A 7,264-nucleotide genomic window follows, 5' to 3' on the forward strand; every position below is an offset into this window, starting at 1 on the left:
ACATGCATGCATGAATGCAGGCCTTGGTGTGTAAGGTATGTTGGGGGCTGTCCCGACATAAAGGGCCCATGGTGGTCATTGAAGAACCTGCCATGAACCTTAACATGGCCGACAGTGGCTTGTCTATGTTTGGGAGCTGGAGCGAGGCTTCTGGCCCTCCGGCCAACTCGGCCTGTATGACTTCTCTGTGTGTGTGTGTGTGTGTGTGTGTGTGTGTGTGTGTGTGTGTGTGTGTGTGTGTGTGTGTGTGTGTGTGTGTGTGTGTGTGTGTGTGTGTGTGTGTGTGTGTGTGTGTGTGTGTGTGTGTGTGTGTGTGTGTGTGTGTGTGTGTGTGTTTGCGCGCGCGTGGGCGGGCGTGTGTCCACCTCTGCCATTCCTTTGTGTTTGAAGGGTTGTATATATGTGTGCAAGTGTGTGTGTGTTTGTGTGTGTGTGTGTAAGCGTATATATTTCCTTTCCCCTCACTCTCTCTTCATCTCACTCACTCTCTCTCTATTAGAATAATAACACGATTATTGTTTCCTCTTTATGTATGAGATCACCTCACAGATAATACTTTCAAAGGCAATCACATGAGGAAATACATAATGGGTTCATGTTGTTGAATTTGATGGAACCAACATAGTAAGGTTAAAAGGTAGGGAAGATAACTTTACCTTTACCACTCAGTATATGGGTTTCTTTGCTTTGGTAATTTGAGTTGTTTATTCATTCTATTCAAAAAACGTTATCCAAAATATTATAGTGCGGAAAAATCTCTCTCTCTGTGTCTCTCTCTCCCTCCCTCACTCTCTCCCTCCCTACCTCTCTCCCTCCCTTCGTGACCAGTCTTTGGGCCTTTCTGTATATAGGTCTCAGGGTTCAAAGGTCACGGGGTTGCAGTGTCTGTATGAATGGAGGCCTGTTTTTAGGTGGCCAGAGAGAATGTGTGTTGTGTGTGTGTTTTAGAAAATAAAAGTGTGAAGCGGAGGCTGAGCGCAATAGAGAGGATCTTTTGTGTGCAGGGCCTTCATTTTTTTTCAGAACATCACTGAGTTGTGATGTTTCAATTTTCACAAACTTTCTCCCAACTCCATTTAATATTCTTTATCCATCATGGGCCCTTCTCCCTGTCCTCTCGAGGAAGGAACACCTGGTTAGCCACCTGGTTACACCCCGGCTTTACCTATCCCAGACACAACGCTTCCTTCATGCATGTCAGCCATCGGTTTGCTAAGTGAAATGCGAGGTGATGGCTGCACAAAGTCATGCACCACATACGCTGCTTTGTTCGCGTGTTGAAGAATGCGATTGTTAAGTTAACATGGCCTCAGAGCATGTGTGCGCCTGCACCCTTTGCTTGTTCTGGTCATCCTGTCATAATCGTAATTCCCTTGTATATTTATTTTTCCTTTGTATCATTCTGTCGGCTGTTGCCCCCCTGCCCCCCCCCCCCCCCGCCTCTCTCAATCTTTTCTCCCCTTTCCCGTCCCTTGTATTACCCCTCCACCCTCCCCCTCTCCCCTGGCCTTGTCCATTCCTCTCTCTCTCTCTCTCTGTCTCTCTCTCTTTCCCCTCCATCCATTCATCCCTCTCTTCCCTTCTCTGCTAATTGCCGGCTCAGGATCCGGGAGCTCGTTAATTAGTGGAGGGGAGACAGGTGGCGCCACAGTGTTGTGATGCTGCTCGTTAGTCGTGCGCATGCGTGTGTGCGTGTGTGCGTGTGTGTGCGCGTGTGTGTATGTATTTCTGTCCAAGTGTGTGTTTTTGTGTACGTGCCTGCGTGCGTATGCGTGTGCGCGGGTATGTTTGTGTGCGCGTGAGAGAGGGCGTGTGTGTGTGTGCATGAATGCATGTATGTGCCTAATGTGTGTGAGGTTACGTCTGTATTTGCGCCTGTGTGTGTGTGTGTGTGTCAGTGTGTCAGTGTCTATGTGTGCGTTTGTGTGTGCCTGTTTGTGTGTGCTTGCATGTCAGCGTGTGTGTAATCATACGTGTGTTTGTGTGTGTGTGTCTGGTATGTGTGTGCGGGTGTGTGAGTGGTATGTGCGTGTGTCGGTTAGTGTGCGCGGCGGTGGCCCAGCTTGTTAGTGGCGCGGGGTCCGGGCTCTTTGTAATCTCTTTGTTTACGCGGTGCTAAAAGGGCCCTGCGAGGCCATGAACTCCCCACGCTCTTGTCCTGCTGCGCCTCTCACCCCGAGCAAAGCCTCACCCCCCCCCCCCCCCCCACCCCGCCACCCTGGACGACACTCTCCTCCCACCTCCCATCATCTCACAGCCCCCCTCCCAACACCTCACAGCCTCCCTCCCCCCCCCCCCCCCCTGCCTCTCACCTCTTCCGGCTTAGCCTGTGCTACGATGTCGATCATGGGAGCGTTGATATGAGGATGAGGCTGCTGTGGACCTGCTACAGCTCTGTAGACCTGTTGCATGTATACCCATCTACACCCGTAGACTCCTCTCTTTTATGTTGGATTACAGTTCCATAAGGTTTTCCCCTGTCATAAATAGTTATGTTTATTAAATCACGATAATCCTCCCCGTCTTCACATTACCACAACATTTCATTCATTAGTTTAATATTTTTGTTTTTCAAAGTAGAGACGAGAACACACACACACACACACAACCGCAGTTTACAAACAAAACAGTTACATATATACCGCAAAATATTTGATCCCATATATACGATATACAGACTTTGACCATTCCAAATGTCCAAGTGTCTCTTCTAGCACCATCTAACTGAACCTTACCTGACTTCTCCGTCCCCTCATCTCGCTTCACACTAATTCCTCTTTGGTGTGCCCTCGCTCTCTCTCTCGTTCTCTCACCCTCTCTCTCCTTCACCTCTAACCTCTCTCACACGGAGCTGCTTTGAACTCGTCCACAACATGCTGTGTGTCTGGGCCTGGCAGGATGTTTCGTGGTGTTTGGTAAAGTCTATGGGAATGGATCATCACAGTGTGCTAGTGTTTTGGTTTAACAGATGGCACACAATCGCTTGTTCAAATGGTCGCCCTTTTGGCCCGCTGTGGATAGCGTTCTGGTCGGTGTTGTGGGCATTTGTGTGTGTGTGTGTGTGTGTGTGTGTGTGTGTGTGTGTGTGCGCGTGTGCGTGCGCGTGTCTGTGTGTCGGTCTTTGCAGGTGTGGGGGTACAGGCCGTTTGCGGGTCAGGTTTCTAACTGTGGCGCCAGCTCAATCTGTCTTCTTCTTTTTCTTTTATCCTCTATTCCCATATTCTGTTGTTTTTCCTTCTTTTTCCTCTTTCCTTTTGTTATTCTATCAGTCCATCTTTTTCTCTCGTGCTTTCTTTGACTCCATTTGTATTGATATAAGGTAGATCCTTCTTACTTTATTTGTCACCTTTAATGTTTACAAATTCAATTATGGCATTTCACCAAATTACTTATCTGAAAGAGGCAAGCAACATCTGGAAAACATTAATCTTTCACAATTTTTCATTCATAAATTGTGGACAATGGCAGTTCTGTTGCGTTTTGTGTTCATCTTAATGTGTTTTGTGATGTATGGCATACTTTAGCTTTGGATATTTTTTGTGCATGTGTGCTAGTGTTCTAGTGTGTGTGTTTGTGTTCCTGTTGTGGTTGTTATCCACCATTAAGTCTGTCGCTACACCGACTGCTGATGTCACTTCATATAATTGATTGTGTGAGCTCTGAATTGCTACATTTCCATATGTAGATTGGGCTACAGGTATGCTAAATACAATCGAACTGCCCCTCCCTCTGCTTCTCCCCATGGAAGATTTACCGGTGGGCGCATTCTTACAGACAAACAATGGCACTGGTTATTTGCTAAACTGCTGCTGATCATAGTCAAAATAGTCACCGTTTCTAAGCGGCGAAGCAGCTGAGCCCCCGTCTTGTGTGTCCCCCTCTCTCTCTTTTCCTTTCTTTCCCTCCCCCGTCTCTCTGTCTCCCTGCCTCTCTCGCTCCTAGCTCCCACAGAGCAGGTGGCCCTATCTGTGACTCCTCTCTCGGCTATTCGACGCAACCTTCCCAACACATTTTTCACATTCCGGCCTTTTGTCCAATCCGAGAAAAAAATAATCATCTTTTTTTAACGTGTATCTGGCGTATTCTTTCACAGAGACCACAGAGAAACTAGTATTTTTTTTGCTTCGTACACTTCTATGGTCGAGTTCTACATAATGCACTGGTTAGCGTGGACAAATTCCAGACTTCAACTTTCCCACTTTTACTGTAACTAATAAATCACAGCAAAGTGCTGCAACAAGATATCCCATATCAATGAGAAAAACCTTGGTAAACTGCAGTTATACGCCAAATAGCTTAAGGCCATGCTAAACATTTTTCAAAGCACCGAGTTATTTATGATTTTTTAATTACATTTCAGCTATTCATTTTTTCCCGTGCCACCTTTCCCTCACCACACCTATCCATGTAAATGGTTTTATAGTGGCCGTAAAGCCACACACTCAGTTGATTCACAATGTGTGGAACGAGCTGTAAAATTCATTCCCAATCTATCATTAGGCGTTCATTAACTTTAAAGAGCTTCAAGCCTAGGAGGAGTGTGTGTGTGTGTGTATGTGTGTGTGTGTGTGTGTGTGTGTGTGTGTGTGTGTGTGTGTGTGTGTGTGTGTGTGTGTGTGTGTGTGTGTGTGTGTGTGTGTGTGTGTGTGTGTGTGTGTGTGTGTGTGTGTGTGTCGGATGGCTGCCGTGTGTGTTTGTCAAGTGGGGTTGGCGGCAAAGAAAGAAAGGATGAAGGAAGAAAGAGAGAAACAACGAGTAATACAACTCCCTTTAATGAGAGCATTTGTTTATGTCTGTAACAATAAGTGGCCGGATGTTTTCATCCCTGTGACGAGGTTCTCTTGAGCATGAGGATGGTTTTAACGGGTCATACAGCATGGCACTCTCTCTGTCCTCTGGCCCTCTCTCTGTCCTACAGCCCTCTCTCTGCCCCTGTACATATCTCCCTCTTGGCCTCTCTCGTCCTTCTTACAGCCTTCTCTCTGGTCCTCTCTCTGCCCTTCCTACAGCTCTCCCTCTGGGCCTGTCTCATCCTTGTTACGACCCTCTCTCTGCCCTCCCGACAGCCCACTCTCTTCCCTCATACAGCTCTCCCTCTTGGCCCTCTCTGGTCCTTCTTACAGCCTTCTCTCTGGTCCTCTCTCTGCCCTCCTACAGCCCTCTCCCTGCCCTCCTACAGCCCTCCCTCTATCCCTCTCTCAGCCTCCCTACGGCCCTCTCTCTGCCCTCCTGCAATGCTCAGCATGGGTCTCCTTAAGGCTCTGGGCTGACTAGAACCATGCTGAGCTAGCAATAGGGAGAACCATTCTGCCACTGTCTAATTTGCTTTCCATGTTCACCCAGGCTCCATTATGAACAAACACACACCAATACAATACTGACACATTCACAACCTACACGTGTATAAACACATGCACGTGAACCACGTGCATGACTCCCCAAGACTGTGTTTGTCCTTTGGAGTACCACAAAGCATTTGCACATGTGCACAAACAGTATAATTCCTGTGTAGACAACACTTCCCAAAATTGCCACATAAACACGCTTTTACTGTATTACTTTCTCTCTATTTATCTTCCTTTGACTCTCTCTCTCTCTCTCTCTCTCTCTCGCTCCCTCTCTCTTTCTCTCTCTCTCTCTCGCTCTCTCTCGCTCGCTCTGACTCTCTCTCTCTCTCTCTCTCACTCCCTCTCTCTCTCTCTCTCTCTCTCTCTCTCTCTCTCTCTCTCTCTCTGGCTCTCTCTCGCTCTCTCTCTCTCTCTCTCTCTCTTTCTCTGGCTCTGGCTCTGGCTCTGGCTCTCTCTCTCTCTCTCTCTCTCTCTCTCTCTCTCTCTCTCTCTCTCTCTCTCTCTCTCTCTCTCTCTCTCTCTCTCTCTCTCCTTCCCTGGCTCTCTTTCATGCTCTCTCTCTCTCGACAGGCCACTCTGGCAGAAAAGGATAGCTCTGTAAAAGCTCCAGTGAATAGGAGTGAATGGATGGGTTTAAGGCAGATTATGTTAAACTGCCTGTTAGTCTAAAGCTGATTCGAGGTGAATGGTTGGGATTAACAGATGCGCCGCAGTGCGTCGGAGGTGTTTCCTTAAAACCCAGTAAATCCGGCGGCATTTACTGTCAGTTGCACACCTCAACATACGAGATAAGCGCTGGTCAAAGCGCACCGGCAACGGCGGAGGCACCCGCGGCCCTGACATTGAACGTCCTGCTGCCATGACAACTGCGAGAGCATGTTAGGTTGCAACGCAACAATCAGTTGTTAATGAGCATTAATGGGACATAGTTAATTACTCATTCAGTCATTAATGGCGCCATGAGCAGCAGCAGTACAGAGAAATTGGTCAGAGGGATCCCTGAGCAAAATGCCTGTGCCCTCGCCGCACCTTCATGACATCTTATGACCTTCTGCATCGCAGATGGTCACATGAAAGCGTCTGCTGAGTGACCGAGTTGCAAATACTACCCATTGATATTGAAACACGCGGGCAAAACATTCCATGCCTTAGTTTCAGCATCAATTCCTTTCTGAGTTCACCGTCCCTCTTTCCCTTTCCCTCCTCCATCTCTCCTCTCCCTCCTCTGGCTTTCATGCATAATATGTTTCTTCTCATCCTTCACTGGCAACAATGTCTGCCAGCCGGCCCTCACAAGACCAGCATGAGGGCAACTCTTTGCAACATAAGAAGGGGTGTTTGTGTGGGTGTGTATTTGTGTGACAGAGAGAGAGTGAGATATAGTGTGTGCGTGTGCGTGTGTGTGTGTGTTTGTGTTTGTGTGCGTTAACGTGTGTGTGTGTGTGTGTGTGCGTGTGTGTGTGCGTGCGTATGTGCGTGTGTTTCTGTGTGCTGCCACTGTCTGTTTACCCTCAAGTAGTTTGAAGTAAACCAAATAAAAATAAATGATTTCTCATCTGTTTTTTCTAAAAAATCACAGGCACACAAAAACACAAAGACACACTATCGCTCTCTCTCTCCCACACACACACACACACACACACACACACACACACACACACACACACACACACACACACACACACACACACACACACACACACACACACACACACTCACACTCACACTCAGACACCCATTCAGTTTCACAGCTAGCATGGATTGGGGCAAACGCTGTCACAGTTTTCAAAAGGCTTCCCGTGGTCGGACATGCTTGAAATGCATTCTGGTTCACTGGAGGAGGTGGAGGAGGAGGAGGAGGAGGAGGAGGAGGGGTGGTGTCAGAGCTCTGTCGAGGGGCAGGAATGATAGGCGAA

This window comes from Gadus macrocephalus, chromosome 6 (assembly GCF_031168955.1).
Source record: "Gadus macrocephalus chromosome 6, ASM3116895v1".
In the NCBI taxonomy this organism is placed as follows: domain Eukaryota; kingdom Metazoa; phylum Chordata; class Actinopteri; order Gadiformes; family Gadidae; genus Gadus; species Gadus macrocephalus.